At 36.8% G+C, this 21,074-nt stretch overlaps 1 long non-coding RNA gene across 5 annotated transcripts; it reads left to right on the top strand.

The window, feature by feature from the left end:
• Nucleotides 1-352: 352 nt before the first annotated feature.
• On the top strand, nt 353-3,453 carry LOC108213859 (uncharacterized). 5 transcript variants are annotated; one of them, XR_010290493.1, is made up of 6 exons: nt 353-655; nt 1,423-1,566; nt 1,704-1,827; nt 1,904-2,038; nt 2,119-2,904; nt 3,125-3,453. It is a non-coding gene; the product is annotated as an uncharacterized LOC108213859 (long non-coding RNA). The 5 variants fall into 5 exon arrangements; XR_010290491.1 differs by having other exon boundaries at nt 1,649-1,827; XR_010290490.1 differs by having other exon boundaries at nt 1,423-1,827; nt 2,119-2,221; nt 2,836-2,904.
• Nucleotides 3,454-21,074: the final 17,621 nt, after the last annotated feature.

Here is a 21,074-nt window from a genome sequence, read left to right as displayed (position 1 = left end):
TTTTTTAAAAGTTTTTATTAATAACTTAATCTTATAATTTAAATTAATGAAAGTTCATATATTATAATTTAAAAATATATTTGTTATTATTATCTTAAATTTACTTTTATATAATTTAGTTTTAAAATTAAAAGAGATTTAATATTATTTTAAAATTGTGATATAATTTATAGTTTAAAATATATATATATTATAAATATAATCATATTTAATATTAATATAATATAAAGAAAAATATATTATATAATTCACTTTTAAAATTATAATAAAAATATATTAAAAAAATATATTTGAATAACTACACTATAGGATAGGATTTATACGAGAGTGCTAGACTGCCAGGTGCTGGTAGCCTGGTATACACACGTTCGCCTCACAGAACTTCTCGGCAAACTGTCGACTCAAAGAGTCAAAATACCTAATTCACTCTCCATCCATGATCCATCAGTGATCAATCTTTTTTCAGTTTCCCACTCTCGATCTCCTCTCGCTTTTTCCACTCAATGTCACTTTCCCTTTTCGATATCTTGGTGGATGTTGGGATCGATTCTTCTACAGGTTCACTAGATTGCTCGGCTTCCCAAACTGATTCGGATGCTTAATTACGGGATTAATTAATTGATTTCACAGATGGATTGCTGGGCTTCTTGTATCGGTACTTTCTATATCCCCAAATTTAGGGATCAGTCTGAAAAATTGCATCTAGGTTTTGTTTTAGTATTGATTCTTGGTGGGTTTGAGTTTAGTGTACTGTTTGATGTTGTTAATTTTATTCTAGTCATGTGATGATGTTTTGTGAAATGGGCATTTGTTGTTAACTCGATTAATTAGTGACGATGATTTTACTTGGCTATACTGTTTATTTTGTTTTTTTGACTTTTGATTTACTTGGCATTTCTGTCAATGTTATCGTCCACTGTAGGAATTTAAGCATAAGCCTGAGTAATTAAATCTGTCGTGTAGGAATAATTGTGCGAAGTTTACCTTTACTTTACAGTAAGAGATAAGTTAGAATATGAAGTAGGACTGTTCAAGAATGATATTTTATCGAAGCAACGAATATGAAATCTGATCACATGAGTTGATGCTTGTCACGGGTGAAAATTTGAAGTTTAAAAGTTTTGAGGATAAGTTCAACTTGGTTCCAGAAACAAAAGTATTGCTACATTGTGTTTACAATTTTCAGAGCTTTGAAAAGTCAGAAGACTTGACTTATAAAACTAAGGTCAATATAGTCTTGTAAATACAATTCAGCTTTACTATTTGTTTGGAAAAGTCCGAAGCAATGCTAACGCCTACACACATAATTAATTAGATCATCAACTTTTATGCATCATATTTCTTTTCCTCTCGAGAATTATTATTTTTATTGTGATCACACATTTGAATGGCTATTCATGTTTTTGGCTGTTTTGTACACAGGGGTATGGCATGACTGAGTCAAATATGATTAGTGGTGTTAGTCAATCTGGTATATCTTCTGCTAATGGCACAATGATGCCAACTCCTGGAATGGGTCAACAAGGACAATATTTAAACTTCTTTACTGTATTAGTGCTTGCTTCGGTTAGTGTACTCTTCTTCTCATTCTCATTTTGCCAACTATAATTTTGATATTCTCATCCTCATTTGTTATCTGAAAATATAGATACATCTATATTTCCACACATGAAATAAATTATAGAGCTCTGGCTCCTACATAGGAGTATCTGTCTAGCAGTTTATTAGCAAGTATTGCAAGGACTAATTCAAAAACTTTGGAAGGCACCAAAACCTCTGTTCGGCCTTGCTGGTATAATGTGGGTAGCTTTCGCCGAGAGCAAACAGGTATGTCACCTTGCAGTAGTTATATGTGCAATTTATATATGTTCATTATTCTTGTATTTAACTTTCATTGTTTTAGATCTATTAAGGAATTTTTGCCCGGTAAAAGCTGTGAATGCATCAAGAAATGTGGACACTGAAAACTGCATGGTCAACTAATAGATACAGTTTAATAGTGAGAAAGTTGCTTGTTTGGCTTATGCTCGAATCCAGGGTAAGGCAGCCCTTGCACCCAGTTGCTTGCTCTTGTGCTTTCTTTTTTCTTGTGTATTAAGTTGAGGTTTTCTCTTGCAGCTTCTCTTATCATCTTGGAAGAGATATATTATACCGGGTATATGTGGCATTCTTGGGGGTTTTTTATATCAGTTAAATTTTGTTTTACATCCGAAAATTGAAGGTGATCCAGGACTTTTAACATGTTCCATATACTAATACTATGGGAATACTTCTACTTTCATTTTTATACATATTTTGTTATAGCTCTGTTAGTTTTTTAAAGAAGAAGGAAGTGAACTTTAGATTAAATAATAATTTTAGTGGCATCAGTCTTATCTATTCTTCATATGTATCGAGAATAAAACATTAAGTAATTAAGACTATGTCACTTGAACTTGGCTGATAGTGTCCAAGTGACAAGCTCGACAACATATTTTAAATTTGCCCTGTTAAGTAAATATTAAATAAAGGGTAACTATTTTTATCACAGGCTTTCTGGTGCATCTTCTCTCCTGTTTTTAGTCCCCTTCTTAGTGCGCTTTGCTTACATATTTCCAATAAGAAATAAGCTTACTTATATAAGGTGGAGCAACTGAATGTTTATCACACGCTTTCTGGTGCATCTCCTATCCTGTTTTTTTGTCCCTTTTATCTTTCTTTGTTTTTTTTTAAAAACAACTTTTGTTGCACATCATACAATGGTAATATATTGTTAATGATATTGGTTTAATATTTCCTCACTGTAATTATATTGGACTGCAGACTTATTTACAATGCGACTTCTCTTATATGCAGAAGCTGCCTCAGTTCCCATTACCCACTCACAATGTTGTTGTGAGAGGACATTCTCCGCTGGAATTTGAGGTATGTTTCTACTTGTGTAAACTCCTGTAGAATTTAAGGCTGCCTTTTTATTGATTTTGGTTACTTGGTGATAAAAATGTAAACTTGTGTACTCTTTTCAGTCCAACCTGTTTTTATGTTGCCATGTGTACTATTTTAGTCCAGCCTGCTTTATGCAATAGTATGATGGCTTTGCAGAGATCTGAAAAGTTACAACCTCACTTACATTCATTATTTTTAGATCTTCGTGCAACATATCAAGACATTGCTTTCGGGGCTTAAATTATGCACTAGTTTCCGTCGCAAAGGAGCATCCTAGTTATGGAACAGCTTTGTCTTCTGTGATCGAGGGAAAGAACGAAGAAATGTCTAACACCTGAGCTGTCTGGTGGAGCAAGAATTCATTATATATTCCAACTAATATTTGTGAAGAGTTTGGAGATGTTCTTAGTGTAATAAAAAAATTCATTATATATAACAATCAATATGCGTGAAGAGTTTGGAGATGTTTCTAATGTAATAAACAACTAGGTAATATTTTTTTATTAATAAGATCGAATTGTTTATTCATTTCTCTCATGTAGTTTGAGCACATTCTTATGATCGTGGTGAATTGTCAAAAGCTTACAACAAAATAAAAATATTATTATTATTAAAAAGAACACTTTAAGCGTCGGCATTTTAGACAGCTGACGCTATAGGTAAGGGCTATAGCGTCGGCATTTCAGACAGCCGACGCTATAGGTAAGGGCTATAGTGTCGGTATTTCTTACAGCCGACGCAGTAGGTTAGGCTATAGCGTCGGCATTTCAGATAGCCGACGCTATAGATAAGGGCTATAGCGTTGGCATTTCAGACTGCCGACGCAATAGGTTGGGATATAGCGTCGGCATTTCAGATAACCGACGCTATTGTCAAGACAATAGCGTCGCCTACTTAACCGACGCTAAAGGCATATACCTATAGCGTCTCCTACATTTGCTACGCCACTTAACTGACGCCTTAGGGGTTATTTGACCGACGCTGAAAGTCCATTCTGTACTAGTGCTTCTCGGTGTATGCTGATTGGTGCACAAAAATTCCATCTTTTAAGTGCTCAACTTGTAGTCCAAGGAAAAGTTTTGTTTTCCCAAGATATTTCCTTTCAAATTCTATTTTAAGATAATCAACTATTTTCTGGAGCTCTTCGGGAGTTCCAATAATATTCAAATTTTCAACATAGACAGCAACTATAACAAATGAAGATTTAGTCCTTTATAAAAACACATGGACAAATAGGACCATTTTTGTATTGTTCTTTTAATAAATACTCACTTAATCTTTTATACCACATTCCTCCCGATTCTTTTAAACCATATATGGACCTCTGCAACTTAATTGAATAAAGATCACGAGAATGAGTTCTAGATGCTTCAGGCATTTGGAATCCTTCAGGGATCCTCAAATAAATGTCTCTCTCAAGCGAACCATACAAATATGCCATCAAAACATTCATGAGATGCATTTCTAATTTTTCAATTGCAGTCAAGCTAATAAGATAACGAAAAGTTATAGCATCCATTACGCCTGGTTTTTGCGAAAATCCTTGAGAAACTAGGCGTGCTTTGTATCTCACGACTTCATTTTTATCATTTCTTTTTCGCACAAATACCCATTTATAACCAACAGGTTTTGTCCCTTCAGGGGTCCGGACTACGAGTCCAAAAACTTCATGTTTATTAAGTGAGCTCAATTCATTTTCAATTGCTTCTTTCCATTTTGACCAATCATCTCTATGTCGACACTCATCGATAGATTTTGGTTCAAGATCCTCGTTTTCTATCATTACATCAAGCACTATGTTATATGCAAAATTTTCGTTGATAATAGCATCTTTTGAGTTCCATCTCTTTCCCATGAAAACATAATTAATTGAGATCTCATCATTTTCAATATTTTCAGGTACCTGTTCCTCTTCTGGGGTTTCAACTATTGTGTCACGGGTCTTTTCAGGAGTCTTTTCAAGAGATTTTATTTCTCTATTTGGGCATCTTCACTCTTTGCTCCTTTTCTTTTTTGATGATTTTGTTAGGTCCTATAAACTCACTATATAAGTTGATATAGTGAACACAATCAATAACACAGTATGACAATATAAGAGATTGAAAGCAGTAAACTCTTATTCACAAAGCTTGAATGGTTACAAAAACTCTCTCAGTGATTTATATATTATCACTAAGAACTGCTAGGGTTCTGTAAAATGTACTCGATAACTCAACTCCTATAGAGTAACCCTAATCTGTGTTTATATAGACACAGTTACAAAATCAATCTCTGATTTGATATCCTATAAATCAGCTATGTATTCTATCAATCAAAGATTGCTACTGTTTTCTGTTTAGTTTCCATAGTCAGCAAATCACTCCTCCGCTTCTATCCTTCTTTGAAGTATATCCGCTTCTGAGCTCTTTCCACGTGTAAACTCTGTCGAGTCTTGACTATGTAAACTCTGATCAGACTTTATCAAACTCTGGTCAGACTTTATTAAACTCTGATCAGCTTCCAGCTTAAACTCTGATCACTCCTGTTCTAAAACAAACTTTAAGAACATTAGTAATCATCAATTATATCTAACAATCTCCCCCAACTTGTGCATAAATATGTTATGTGCAAGTTAACAGATAATTGATGATGTCAAAACAAATAAGTCAAATGCAACAGAGTTTAGCTACATAACAGAAAACTTTTAAAACTTACAGATACTTTACTCCTTAGCTTCATAGACACCATTGGCTGTCTTTAAGTACTCTCTGAGGAGTTCTCTTTCAGCTTCTGTAAGTGCTGTGATCATCTGTCTTTTGATCTCTCTTAGCTCTGGATCTGAAACTCCAGTTTGATAGATTGCAGCTCTGAGATCATAGATCTTGTTTCTTCTCATGTCTTTATCCAGCCTGATGTAATAACCTTTGTCAGACTCTTCATTGAAACTAAGAGTACTGATTCCAGCTATTGTTTCTATTTTTGCTGAATTCTTCTTCATCTCAACTAGCTGTCCTTGATGATTGAAGTATTTAGGAATAAAAGGTCCAACATTCTTGTTTCCTGTTATACCCATCTTTCTTCTGATTTGATCTTTGAGCAGATTTGAGATGTGTTGACATGACTTGTTCTTCACTTGAAATATGTGTGAGACATATCTCAATTCCTCCCAGTGTTTAGCATAGAGATCAGCTTCAATAACCCTAAACACTGTTCCATCAGACATGAAGTAGATAAGAATGTTATCACCTCTGTCATTCTTCACCAGTTGGACTGAATCCAGTTTGTCCATTCTTTCTTGCAATGCTCCAGTCTTGGGTGCACAGAGAGATGAGGGGTCTGTTGACATTGATCCTATACTCTGATCAAATTTTTCATATTTAGATCCTAGTCCTCCTTTATCTCTTCCTGCTTTTCGATGAGAGTGAATTGAGCCCTTGTCAAAATTTATCTCAGTCATCAGACTTGGCTTTGCAAATCCTGGCAATGGAGTTGTTGTTGGTTTGAACACAGCTTGAGCTTTGTCAGAGGTTGTGTCTTTCTTTGCTTCCTTATTAACTTGAGCTGTGTCAGAGGTTAATTTTTCTTCTTGTGATTCTGCAATATGAGCTTTGTCAGAGATTGCAGCTTCTGATTTCTTTCCCTTTACAACTTGATCTTTGTCAGAGGTTGTAGGCTTCTTCTTAACCCAGCCTTTCTCAAGTATCATCTACTATGCTTTTGCCTTTGCTTGTATATTCATCTTCAGAGTATACCCTTTTCATTGGTAAACTCTGATCAGCAACAGTAGCTTCCTTGATCAGTATCCCTTTTTCCTTTGGTCAGGCAGTTGATTTTGCAGGTTTCTGGATTTTTCCTGAGGTTATAGCTTCAACATGTTCTTTCTTCAGTTCTGCTTCCTCTGCAGCAATCAACTCCAAATCCAATTTGGCTTCTGGATTTTCTTGTTCAAATAACAATCTAGCATACTCTTCATCAGTCATTGGTTGATCTGATCCAGCCACTGGTCTTTGCTTTGATCCAGATGTGACATTGTGTGTTGGAACTGGAGCAGACTTTGAGCTTTGCTTAGACTGTTTTTGACTGTCAGAGTTTGAAACTCTTCCACCAGTGGCAGCTTGAAATCTTTTGTTCTTGGTGAAGTCATCCACATCATCATCATCATCATTTTTCTTTCTCTTCAGAGTTTGAGAAGTAGTCTTGCATTTGACATTAGCTACTCTCTCCCCCTTTTTGACATCATCCTCATCAGGAATCAGTACTGAAGTAATCAGAGAAAGTGAAGATTGGATGGCTTCAAGCTGTTTGGACATTGCCTCTTGAGTAGACTCAATGTTTGACATCCTCTGTTCCAGAGATTGATTTGCAGACACCATCTTCTTCATGTCTTCCTTCAGAGGTAGCAAGTGCCTTTTCTTGTCCATATTCTGAGTTTCCTTGAAGTTGGCTACCTCTGTTCTTAGACCATCTACTGACTTAGATGTCTGAGCATGAGCAGTATAAAATGTCTTCAGATATAGAACTGTGGCTTTGAGGCTTGACATAACATCAGAGTTTGTAATCTTATTCTCTGCCATGGATAATAATTCTTCAGCCTTTGCTGGCTCCAGAGAATGCTGGTGGCTCAGCCAGAGTTTATCCCATACTTCATTTGGTGGATCAACCTGAAGATCCCTGGGAAGAGGCTCAGAGTTTGGCTTCAGAGTTTGCAGCCTGGCATTATATTGACTGGGAAGAAAACAAGTCTCCTTCTTTTCTGCTTTGGTGGAGAAGCAGCTTCAGAGTTTAAAGTCTTAGAGACTGTCTCAGAGTTTACAGTAGGAACTGTATCAGAGTTTGTTGGCTTATCAGACTTTGTCTTCAGAACTTGTGTAGCAACAGAGGTTCTGGTCTTCACAGTAGAAGGGGCTGCATCAGACTTTGTAGCCCTTGATGTTTTTGGTGTTGATGATCTGGGTTGTCTGGTGGCTGTAGGAGAGACTGCATGTTGTAGTTGGTGTTGAGGTTGTTGTTGTGGTGCTTGAGGCAGATTCAGCCTAGCTCTTAATGGAGCTGGAATTTGTAATGGCCTGAAAACTGGTCTCTTCTCATCTTTAGATATGAGATCTTTGAAAACCCTTTTATGAAGTTTAAAAGGTTTGATCTCATCTGCAGCATCAAAAGCCACTTCTCCAACAGTGGCATTAAACAGCAATTGGCAAAAGCGTGAAAAATATATAATCTGACGATTTTCATGCATTCTTTCACCAATATTTCTAATAACTAATCTACCAAAATTGAAATTAGTAGAATAGATCAGAGAATACCCAATCTGTAGCATGTCCATGGGAATAGCATCCCAGTTGGTACTTTTCTTCTGGAAAGCCCTGGTAATGCAGTCGAAGAAAAAGCTCCACTCCTTCCTGAGTCCTGGACGCTTTAATTGACCCAATTTATCAAGAGATTCGTAGTAGCCCAAATCAGTCATCATGGTTCTGAGGTTGGCATCTCCATTAATAATGTAAGCAGCACTCTCTGGTAGGTTGAGTGCTGCTCGGACGGTGGCTGGAGTGACAGCATATTCTGCTCCGTCATACTCAAATACAATGGATGGTGATCCAGATGCACAACCATTATCATAATGCCCTGTTCTCCAGAAAGTGATGATTTGGCTTCCAGAGAGTCTGGCAGGAGCTGTAAGGGCAGTGGTCAGGGCACTCTGTGCCAAGAATTGCTGGATTGGATGATAGTCTCTTGGAACATCAGTGGTGTCAAGAATGGCTGCGTGGTTGTTTGGTACAAATTCCACACCTGCATAGGTAAACGCTGAAGTGGCCATTAGAGCAGAGTTTGTAAAGGAGGGAAGGTGTTTGAGAAAGTGTGTAAGAGAAGATTTGAATTGCAGAGAGAAAAGCGTAAGAGTTTGTTGAGAGAGTGTGTGTAAAGATGAAGTGTATAAGTGAATAATAAGCAATAAAATCTGATGTGATAAACTCTTCAGATTTTGTTTAGCTGTACACGCTTGGGCTTTTTGTTCAGCTGGACACCTGTCAGATTTTAACTGGTAGATGAATGTTAGTGGCATGGAGAAAAGAAAATAGTAATCATGAGCGCAGTAAAACTTGTGCAGTTATAAATGCTGATTACACGTTCTCCTATTAAAATGTTTTACATGTAAACCCACTAACAATACAGCCGTTTGGTACACTCTCTTCACATTCTCTGAATATTTAAACTCCTGAAATGTACAAGAATTTAAAAATCAAGATCAAATCCCTCGAATTTTAAACTCTGAGATTTAAAACAAAGAAAATAAATTTCTAAGTACCTCAGAATAAGACATAATGTTTAGAAAATTCATCAAAAAATCAGAGTTTGTCATAAAATCCATAGCTCAATAATGTGCTTGTGAAATAATGTGTGTGATTTAACATATTAAATCAGAGACTAAAGAATTTCACAATTTCGTAATTATAAGGTAGACAAAAATAATTTATTTAAACTCTCAAGACATAGACAACAGACATACTCTGATGAAGAAATATATAAAATAAACTAAACCCCCTTTTTTTTTTCAGGACGCTTTTCAGTGTAAATGAATCACGACCTTTAAATATAATTCTGCAACAGTATTTCTTCAGTAATCAGAGATTGTGACTAGTCACCATAGATTATAAAATCTTAGCAATTACTTAATACCAGCAAATGTTTGGGTCTTCCCAGTCACTGTCATATAGACATCTAAGATCTCAAAGGAGTACCATGCTTTATTTTCTGGGGTGTGTATAGCATCAGAGTTTATAATCACTGTCTAATTTACTGAGAGAAAATGCAAATTAATCAGTCTCACTTATAATTAAGATATGTGAAGTAATAGAGTCTCAATGATATCAACATGCATATAGTGTAAAATAGTAGCACAAAATTGAGATCAAGATTAAGGAACTTAACTGAGATTCATGATTACTAATTCATATCATGCTTCATAGTATCTTCACAGGTTATTTGTCTCAGAGAAATAAAATGAGATCATTTATCTAGACTCAGAGTTTACAAACATCAGAGAATATTGTCAGAGAATGACAATCAGAGTATAACAAACAGAGTATATCATCAGAGAATGTCATCAGAGTTTAACAATCAGAGTATATCATGGCAAGTTTGTGAGTAATACATATGGTAATTTGACAATTTAAACTTGAAAGATCTGACCATTATGTTTACTCAGTTCCTGATATTATTCCTACCTCATTCACCAGCCTAGTAAAGGTTGCTTCACTTAGTGGTTTGGTGAATATGTCTGCTAGCTGCTGTTCTGTGGGAACAAAGTGAAGCTCAATGGTTCCTTCCAGCACATGCTCCCTTATAAAATGATATCTTATACTGATGTGCTTTGTCAGAGAATGTTGAACTGGGTTTCCTGTCATAGCAATAGCACTTTGGTTATCACAATAAATAGGAATTTTGGAAAAGGATAACCCATAGTCCAACAATTGATTCTTCAGCCAAAGAATTTGAGCACAGCAGCTGCCTGCAGCTATATACTCTGACTCTGCTGTTGATGTTGAAATTGACTTTTGCTTCTTGCTGTACCAAGAAACAAGTCTTCCACCCAGAAATTGACAACTCCCACTTGTGCTTTTCCTGTCAATTTTGCAACCTGCAAAATCTGCATCAGAGTATCCAATTAGACTAAAATCTGATTCTCTAGGATACCATAATCCCAATGATGTGGTTCCCTTGAGATATCTGAATATCCTCTTTACTGCAATCAGATGAGGCTCTCTTGGATCTGCCTTAAATCTTGCACATAGACATGTGGCATACATTATGTCTGGTCTACTTGCAGTCAGATAAAGCAAAGATCCAATCATTCCTCTATAGTTTGTGATATCCACTGATGCACCAGTATCTTTGTCTAGCTTGGTTGCTGTTGCCATAGGAGTAGTTGCAGCTGAACTGTCTTGCATACCAAATTTCTTCAAAAGATTTCTGGTATACTTGGCTTGATTTATAAAAATCCCATCTTCAGTCTGTTTAACTTGTAAACCCAGAAAGTAACTGAGTTCCCCCATCATGCTCATTTGGTACCTAGACTGCATGAGCTTGGCAAATCTTTGACAGAGTTTAGCATTAGTGGAACCAAAAATGATATTGTTAGGTCCTATAAACTCACTATATAAGTTGATATAGTGATCACAATCAGTAACACAGTGTGACAATATAAGAGATTGAAAACAATAAACTCTTATTCACAAAGCTTGAATGGTTACAAAAACTCTCTCAGTGATTTATATTTTATCACTAAGAGCTGCTAGGGTTCTTAACAATGTACTAGATAACTCAACTCATATAGAGTAACCCTATTCTGTGTTTATATAGACACAGTTACAAAATCAATCTCTGATTTGATATCCTATAAATCAGCTATGTATTCTATCAATCAAAGATTGCTCCAGTTTTCTGTTTAGTTTCCATAGTCATCAAATCACTCCTCCGCTTCTATCCTTCCTTGAAGTATATCCGCTTCTGAGCTCTTTCCACGTGTAAACTCTGACGAGTCTTGACTATGTAAACTCTGATCAGACTTTATCAAACTCTGGTCAGACTTTACTAAACTCTGATCAGCTTCCAGCTTAAACTCTGATCACTCCTGTTCTAAAACAAACTTTAAGAACATTAGTAATCATCAATTATATCTAACAATCTCCCCCAACTTGTGCATAAATATGTCATGTGCAAGTTAACAGATAATTGATGATGTCAAAACAGATAAGTCAAATGCAACAGAGTTTAGCTATATAACAGAAACCTTTTAAACCTTACAGATAGTTTTACTCTTTGGCTTCATAGACACCATGAGCTGTCTTTAGATATCCTCTGAAGAGTTCTCTTTCAGCTTCTTCAAGTGCTATGATCATCTATCTTTTGATCTCTCTTAGCTCTGGATCTGAAACTCCAGTTTGGTAAATTTCAGCTCTGAGATCATAGATCTTGTTTCTTCTCATGTCTCTATCCAGCCTGATATTGTAAGCTTTATCAAACTCTTCATTGAATGCAAGAGTACTGATTCCAGCTATTGTTACTATTTTTGCTGAGTTTTTCTTCATCTCAACCAGCTGTCCTTGATGATTGAAGTATTTAGGAATAAAAGGTCCAGCATTCTTGTTTCCTGTAATACCCATCTTTCTTCTGATTTGATCTTTGAGCAGATTGGAGATGTGTTGACATGACTTGTTCTTTACTTGAAATATGTGTGAGACATATCTCAATTCCTCCCAGTGTTTAGCATAGAGATCAGCTTCAATGACTCTAAACACTGTTCCATCAGACATGAAGTAGATAAGGATATTATCACCTCTGTCATTCTTCACCAGTTGGACTGAATCCAGTTTGTCCATTCTTTCTTGCAATGCTCCAGTCTTGGGAGCACAGAGAGATGAGGGGTCTGTTGACATTGATCCTATACTCTGATCAAATTTTTTATATTAATATCCTAGCCCTCCTTTATCTCTTCCTGCTTTTCGATGAGAGATTGGTTGAATTGAGCCCTTTTCAAAGTTTATCTCAGTCATCAGACTTGGCTTTGCAAAACCTGGCAATGGAGTTGTAGTTGGTTTGAACACAGCTTGAGCCTTGTCAGAGGTTGTGTCTTTCTTTGTTTCCTTATTAACTTGAGCTGTGTCAGAGGTTAATTTTTCTTGTTATGATTCTGCAACATGAGCTTTGTCAGAGATTGCAGCTTCTGTTTTCTTTCCCTTTACAACTTGATCTTTGTCAGAGGTTGTAGGCTTCTTCTTAACCCAGCCTTTCTCAAGGTGTTCATCTACTTTGCTTTTTCCCTTGGATGTATACTCATCTTCAGAGTATACCTTTTTGACTGGTAAACTCTGATCAGCATCAGTAGCTTCCTTGATCAATATCCCTTTTTCTTTTGGCTTGGTAGTTGATTTTGCAGGCTTTTGAATTTTTCCAGAGTTTATAGCTTCAACATGTTCTTTCTTCAGTTCAGCTTCCTCTGCAGCAATCAACTCCAAATCCAATTTGGCTTCTGGATTTTATTGTTCAAAAATCAATCTAGCAAGTTCTTCATCAGTCAATGGTTTATCTGATCCAGCCACTGGTTTTTGCTTTGAGCCAGATGTGACATTATGTGTTGGAGCTGGAGCAGACTTTGTGCTTTGCTTAGACTGTTTTAGACTGTCAGAGTTTGAAACTCTTCCACCAGTTGCAGCTTGAAATCTCTTGTTCTTTGTAAAGTCATCCATATCATCATCATCATCATTTTTCTTTCTCTTCAGAGTTTGAGAAGTAGACTTGCATTTGACTGGTGCTACTCTCTCCCCCTTTTTGACATCATCCTCATCAGGAATCAGTATTGAAGTTATCAGAGAAAGTGAAGATTGGATGGCTTCAAGCTGTTTGGTCATAGTAGATTGAGTAGACTCAATGTTTGACATTCTTTGTTCCAGAGTTTGTTGAGCAGTCACCAGCTTTTTCACATCATCTTTCAGAGGTAGTAAGTGCCTTTTCTTATCCATATTTTGAGTTTCCTTGAAACTGGCTACCTCTGTTCTGAGACCATCTATAGACTTAGATGTCTGATCATGAGCAGGATGAAATGTCTTTAGATAAATAACTGTAGCTTTGAGGCTTGACATGACATCAGAGTTTGTGATTTTATTCTCTGCCATAGATAAGAATTCTTCAGCTTTAGTTGGCTCCAGAGAATGCTGGTGGCTCAGCCAGAGTTTATCCCATACTTCAGTTGGTGGATCAACCTGAAGATCCCTGGGAAGTGGCTCAGAGTTTGTGTTCAGAGTTTGCAGCCTAGCATTATATTGGCTGGTAGACTCCCACTTTTGTTGTAGATGTGACAGAGGGACTTTATCATCATTTTCATCATTGTCATCATCTGAACTTTCATCATCCTCATCATTATCAGATGCAGGATTAGCAACTTTCTCAACAGGATCTTGAACAGATTTTTCTTGAGCTTCAGACTGTGATTTACTAGGCTCTTCACCAGCCTTAGCAAGAGACTGCAGTGCTTCCAATGCTATCTTATCATATTCTTCAACTACAGCATCTGACTTGTAGTTTTCTGGAGCTGTATCATGAACAATGGCACCCTCAGGAATTTTCATTGGAGAATGAGGAATTGGAGTGGAGGGTCCATGATCAGATATTGGAATTTGAGAGTCAGACACTGTTGTCTCAGCTTCACCTGTAGCTTGTTCCTTGCATATAATTTCCTCATCTACTTCAGATGAAGTAGAAGATGCTGTAGCAGTTGAGAGTGGAACAGCTTGAAGAGGATGCACCATCAGAGCTTGAGATAGATCATCAGGAATTGTAGTGGATGGTGCTTGCTCTTCCCCAATAGTAAAATCTGTGATCTCAGTTATGGGCACCTTTGCCCTCTTAGGCTTGTTTGCCCTTCTTTCGAATCTTGCTGTCTTTGTTTGAGGACTGGCCTGGGAAGGTTCAGAGTTTGTTGCAGGAGGGGATTTCAGATCTTCATAATCATAGGCGGCAACAAGTCTCTTTCTTTTCTGCTTTGGTGGAGAAGCAGCTTCAGTGTTTACAGCATCAGAGTTTACAGCATCAGTGTTTACAGCATCAGAGTTTGCTGGTTTATCAGATTTTGTCTTTAGAACTTGTGTAGCAACAGAGGTTCTGGTCTTCGCAGTGGAGGGATTTTCATCAGACTTTGTAGCCTTTTTAGACTTGGATGCAGAGGATTTGGGTTGTTTAGTGGCTGTAGGATAAATTGGAGGTTGAGGCTGTTGTTGTTGTGGTTGTTGTTGTTGTGGCAAATCCATCCTAGCTCTAACTGGAGCTGGAATTAGAAGGGGCCTCTGAATTGGATACTTCTCATCCTTGGAAATGAGGTCCTTGAACACCCTTTTATGAAGCCTGAATGGCTTGATCTCATCATCAACATTAAACTCCACCTCACCAACAATGGCATTAAACAATAATTGACAGAATCTTGAGAAATATATGACTTGTCTATTCTCATGCATTCTTTCACCAATATTTCTAAGAACTAATCTACCAAAATCAAAATGAGTAGAGTACATCAGAGAATACCCAATCTGCAGCATGTCCATGGGTATGGCATCCCAGTTGGTAGACTTCTTCTGAAAGGCCCTTGTGATGCAGTCGAAGAAAAAACTCCATTCCCTTCTGAGCCCTGGACGCTTCAATTGTCCCAATTTTTTGAGTGATTCACTGTAGCCCAGAGCATCCATCATGCTCCTTAGATTTGTGTCTCCATTTGTCATATAGGCTGCACTCTCTGGCATGTTGAATGCCTGACGAACTGTGGCTGGAGTAACAGCATACTCCTCTCCATCATATGAGAACACAATTGATGGTGATCCATCTGCACCACCATTATCATATTGACCCGTCCTCCAGAAGTTGATGATTTGGCTTCCAGAAAGTCTGGCAGGAGCGGTAAGGGCGGTACCAAGGGCACTCTGTGCCAAGAATTGCTGGATGGGATGATAATCCCTTGGAGCATCGGCTGTGTTGAGAATGGCTGCATGGTTGTTGGGAACAAATTCCACACCTGCAAAGGTAAAAGCTGTAGTGGCCATTAGAACAGAGTTTGTGAAGGAAGATGTTTGAGAAGGTGTGTAAGAGAAGATTTGAATTGCAGAGAGAAAAGCGTAAGAGTTTGTTGAGAGAGTGTGTGTAGAGATGAAGTGTATAAGTGAACAATAAGCAATAAAATCTGATGTGATAAACTCTTCAGATTTTGTTTAGCTGTACACGCCTGGGCTTTTTGTTCAGCTGTACACCTGTCAGATTTTAACTGGTAGATGAGAGTTAGTGGCATGGAGAAAAGAGAGTAATAATCATGAGCGCAGTAAAACATGTGCAGTTATAAATGCTGATTACACGTTCTCCTATTAAAATGTTTTTCATGTAAACCCACTAACTATACATCCGTTTGGAACACTCTCTTCACATTCTCTGAATATTTGAACTCCTGAAATGTATAAGATTTTAAAAAATCAAGACAAATCCCTCAAATTTTAAACTCTGAGAGTTAAAACAAAGAAAATAAATTTCTAAGCACCTCAGAATAAGACATAATGTTTAGAAAATTCATCAAAAAATCAGAGTTTGTTATAAAATCCATAGCTCAATAATGTGCTTGTGAAATAATGTGTGTGATTTAACATATTAAATCAGAGACTAAAGAATTTCACAATTTCGTAATTATAAGGTAGACAAAAATAATTTATTTAAACTCTCAAGACATAGACAACAGACATACTCTGATGAAGAAATATATAAAATAAACTAACCCCCTTTTTTTTTTAATTCAAGGACGCTTTTCAGTGTAAATGAATCACGACCTTTAAATATAATTGTGCAACAGTATTTCTCCAGTAATCAGAGATTGTGACTGGTCACCATAGATTATAAAATCTTGGCAATTACTTAATACCAGTAACTGTTTGGGTCTTCCCAATCACTGTCATATAGACATCTAAGATCTCAAAGGAGTACCATGCTTATTTGCAGGGGTGTGTATAGCATCAGAGTTTATAATCACTGTCTATTTTACTGAGAAAAAATGCAAATTAATCAGTCTCACTTATAATTAAGATATGTGAAGTAATAGAGTCTCAATGATATCAACATGCATACAGTGTAAAATAGTAGGCACAAAATTGAGATCAAGATTAAATAACTTAACTGAGATTCATGATTACTAATTCAGATCATGCTTCATAGTATCTTCACAGGTTATTTGTCTCAGAGAAATAAAAATGAGATCATTTATCAAGATTCAGAGTTTACAAATATCAGAGAATATCGTCAGAGAATGACGTCAGAGAATGTCAATCAGAGTATTACAAACAGAGTATATCATCAGAGAATGTCATCAGAGTTTAACAATCAGAGTATATCAAGGCAAATTTGTGAGCAATACAGATGGTAATTTGACAATTGAAATTTGAAAGATCTGACCATTATGTTTACTCAGTTCCTGATATCATTCCTAGCTCATTCACCAGCCTAGTGAAGGTTGCTTCACTTAGTGGTTTGGTGAATATGTCTGCTAGCTGCTGTTCTGTGGGAACAAAGTGAAGTTCAATGGTTCCTTCCAGTACATGCTCCCTTATAAAATGATATCTTATACTGATGTGCTTTGTCAGAGAATGTTGAACTGGGTTTCCTGTCATAGCAATAGCACTTTGGTTATCACAATAAATAGGAATTTTAGAAAAGGATAACCCATAGTCCAACAATTGATTCTTCATCCAAAGAATTTGAGCACAGCAGCTGCCTGCAGCTATATACTCTGACTCTGCTGTTGATGTTGAAATTGACTTTTGCTTCTTGTTGTACCAAGAAACAAGTCTTCCACCCAGAAATTGACAACTCCCACTTGTGCTATTCCTGTCAATTTTGCAACCTGCAAAATCTGCATCAGAGTATCCAATTAGACTAAAATCTGATTCTCTAGGATACCATAATCCCAATGATGTGGTTCCCTTGAGATATCTGAATATCCTCTTTACTGCAATCAGATGAGGCTCTCTTGGATCTGCCTTAAATCTTGCACATAGACATGTGGCATACATTATGTCTGGTCTACTTGCAGTCAGATAAAGCAAAGATCCAATCATTCCTCTATAGTTTGTGATATCCACTGATGCACCAGTATCTTTGTCTAGCTTGGTTGCTGTTGCCATAGGAGTAGTTGCAGCTGAACTGTCTTGCATACCAAATTTCTTCAAGAGATTTCTGGTATACTTGGCTTGATTTATAAAAATCCCATCTTCAGTCTGTTTAACTTGTAAACCCAGAAAGTAACTGAGTTCCCCCATCATGCTCATTTGGTACCTAGACTGCATGAGCTTGGCAAATCTTTGACAGAGTTTAGCATTAGTGGAGCCAAAAATGATATCATCAACATAGATTTGAACTAAAAGCAGATCATTACCATGATTCAAATAAAACAGGGTTTTATCTATGGTACCTCTAGTAAATCCACTTTCAAGAAGAAATTGAGCCAGAGTTTCATACCATGCTCTTGGAGCCTGCTTTAGTCCATAAAGTGCTTTGTCCAATCTGTAGACATAGTCTGGATGCTTTGGATCCACAAAGCCTGGAGGTTGTTCAACATATACCTCTTCATCCAGTTTCCCATTAAGAAAAGCACTCTTAACATCCATCTGGAATACTTTGAACTTCTTGTGAGCAGCATAGGCCAGAAAGATTCTAATTGCCTCCAATCTTGCAACTGGAGCAAATGTCTCATCATAATCAATACCTTCCTGTTGTGAATACCCTTTTGCCACAAGTCTTGCTTTATTCCTTGTAATGACACCTTCACTATCAGTTTTGTTTCTGAAAACCCATTTTGTACCAACTATGGATTTATCTTTTGGTCTTGGTACTAGGGTCCAGACTTTATTTCTCTCAAACTCATTTAGCTATTCTTGCATTGCTTGAATCCAGTCAGCATCTTGAAGAGCTTCCTCCACCTTTTTAGGTTCTGTTTGTGACAGAAAGCAATGATGTAAACACTCATTTGCTGTAGCTGTCCTTGTTTGCACACCTGCTTCTGGATTTCCAATTATCAAATCAGGTGTATGAGATTTTGTCCACTTCCTAGCATGTGGAAGTTGGCCATTTTCATCATTGGATCCTCCCCCTTGATCCATGCTCTCTTGATTCTGTTGATCATTCTCTGTAGCTCCCCCTAAATTTGTGCTATCAGAGTTTGAATCAGTATTCTCTGATGAGTTTGAGTCAGCATTCTCTAATGAGTTTGAGTCTTGGGTAGAGTCTGAAACATTCTGATGCTCCCCCTCAACATTTGCTTCATCATCATGAACTTGTAAATTTTCACCAGAGTTTGCTGTATTTTGCTCACAGTCAAAGTTTGACTATTCATCAGAGTTTGTCGAATCAGAGAATATTTCTTCATTTTCAAAATGCAGTTCTTCATGATCATCCATGTCTGCTAAACCCATAATTCTCTTGTCATCAAATGATACATGTATGGATTCCATGATCACTTTGGTTCTTAGATTATAGACTCTGAAGGCCTTTGTTGTCAGAGGATAACCTACAAAAATGCCTTCATCAGCTTTTAAATCAAACTTGGTAAGCTGTTCTGGATGAGTCTTCAATACAAAGCATTTGCACCCAAATATATGAAAGTACTTCAGATTTGGTTTCTTTTTCTTCACCATCTCATATGGGGTCTTGCCATGCTTATTAATCAGTGTTGCATTTTGAGTGAAACAAGCTGTTTGAACAGCTTCTGCCCAGAAATAAGTAGGTAATTTAGCCTCATCAAGCATAGTTCTGGCAGCTTCTATTAGAGTCCTGTTTTTCCTTTCAACTACACCATTTTGCTGTGGTGTTCCAGGTGCAGAAAATTGTTGCACTACACCTCTTTCTTTGCAGAACTCTTCCATTGTTGAATTTCTGAACTCAGTTCCATTATCACTTCTAATGATCTTTACTTTGTCTTCAGATCCATGGTCTAGTTGCTTCACATGATCCATTAGATGCAAAGCTGTTTCATCTTTAGAGTGAAGAAAATATACCCAAGTGTATCTGGTATACTCATCAACAATGACAAGAGCATATTTCTTCCTTGCAATGGATGGTACATTAACTGGTCCAAATAGATCAACATGTAGAAGATAATATTGCTTCTTTATTGAGAATTCAGTCTTACTCTTGAAGGATGTCTTTCTCTGCCTGGCTTTTTGACATGAATCACATAATCCATCAGATGTGAGTAGTGATTCAGGGAGTCCTCTCACAAGCTTTTTCTTTATAAGCTCATTTATGGAGTTGAAATTGAGATGTGAGAGCTTCTTGTGCCACTTCCAACTTTCTTCTGTAGAGATTCTTGTAGATAAGCAAATTGCTTTTCCTTCAGAGTTTGTAGGCAAGTTGATTTCATAAATGTTTCCATGTCTGTGAGCAACCACTGCCACCTTGCCTGTTGACTTGCTTAATATCTCACTGTGTTCTTCATAGAATTCAACATGATATCCTCTGTCACAGATCTGACTGACAGAGAGTAAATTGTGTTTTAGCCCTTGAACAAGAGCTACATTTGATATGATGACATTTCCAAGATTGATGTTGCCATATCCCAGAGTCCTTCCTATGTTGCCATCTCCATAAGAAACACTTGGGCCAGCTTTCTCCACAAACTCTGACAGCAGGGCCTTATTTCCAGTCATGTGTCCTGAACATCCACTGTCCAAGACTAGGATATTCTTCCTGTTGCCCTGCAATCACAAAGACCACTAATTGTTAGTTTTAAGGACCCAGACTTGCTTGGATCCCTTGGCCTTATTAAGTTTGTTAGCTTTTGCAGCGGAATTATTATTATCAGAGTTTGAGCTAACAGACTTTGGAACAGAGTTTGTACTAGAAACAGATTTTGTACTTGCAGAATTTTTATTAACCTTTTTCAAAGAAGGTTTCAATTGATAATAATCATAATACAAACTATGATATTCTTTGCAAGTATAAATAGAATGCCATAAACTACCACAATGAAAACATGGATCTTGTGGTTTATATCTAATACTACTTTTTCTAACTCCAGACTTTGTAGGTAAGGAGTTAATGTCCTTGTTCTTCCTGCAAAAATTAGCAAGATGATTAGTGTTTCCACAGTTATGGCATGTTTTCCTAGGTGCATTTGGAATAGGCATGTAGTTATTACTCTTGTCTATTCCAACCTTGCCATTTCTATTTTTCCTAGGCTCCTTGTCTTTGTTATCAGACTTTACCTCTTTAAGCTTATGTTTAAGCTGTTTCTGAGTCATCAGTCCTATGTTAACCTGTTTGGGCTTATCAGATTTTAAATTGTTGTTAATCTCTGATTTTGGTCTACTCTGTTTAGACTTAGAGGATTCAGCAACAAATTTAACAGGTTTAACCTTAGGTTTTTGAGTTTTAACAAACTCTGTTTTTGATGACTCAGCTTCTGTGTTATCAGTGTAACCTAGTCCCTTCTTCCAGTTTCCACTACCTAAGATATCCTGAGTAGTTTTGCCTGAATTAGTCCATGTCTTAATAATATCCCTTTCCTTAGCAAGTTCTGATTGAAGAGATGCATACCACTTTAATAGTTCATCTTTGACAATGACAGCATCATCTCTTTCTTTCTGAACTTCTAACAT

The sequence above is a fragment of the Daucus carota genome, chromosome 3 (genome assembly GCF_001625215.2).
Source record: "Daucus carota subsp. sativus chromosome 3, DH1 v3.0, whole genome shotgun sequence".
Classification (NCBI taxonomy): domain Eukaryota; kingdom Viridiplantae; phylum Streptophyta; class Magnoliopsida; order Apiales; family Apiaceae; genus Daucus; species Daucus carota.
Note: the sequence above shows the minus strand (reverse complement) of the source record. Positions and strands in the feature narration are given on the sequence as shown.